Genomic DNA, 381 nt, shown 5'->3' with positions numbered 1-381 from the left:
TCTTAGTAATTAGCTGTGCCAGCCTCCTTCATTCTTTCATTCCAATATATCTGAATGGACTTTTGCAACTACGTTTTGGTAAATCCATTTCTATATTTCTCTTGATTTTTATTGTTATTTCTGCAATTATTTAACTTCATTTTAAATTGGTCTTCCTAGAGTAGTGGTTCTAATTTTTCTGCTCCCAGTCTCTCTGCAAGGAAGTTGATGATCTGTAAACCAATCCTTAACTGCACAATTGAAAGAAACTTCTTATGAATTATTTTATAAGGGGAGAAAAAAATCACCATTATAAGGCCTATGATAGATTCTTTATTTCTCTTTGTTCTGGATTTGAGTCTTCAGGTTCTAAATTTACTTTTTCTTTTTTTTTTTTTTTTT

This window comes from Echinops telfairi, unplaced genomic scaffold (genome assembly GCF_000313985.2).
Source record: "Echinops telfairi isolate 266 unplaced genomic scaffold, ASM31398v2 ScPeMD7_6080;HRSCAF=6971, whole genome shotgun sequence".
Lineage (NCBI taxonomy): Eukaryota > Metazoa > Chordata > Mammalia > Afrosoricida > Tenrecidae > Echinops > Echinops telfairi.
The sequence above is the reverse complement of the archived record's forward strand: the minus strand, read 5'-3'. Positions refer to the sequence as shown.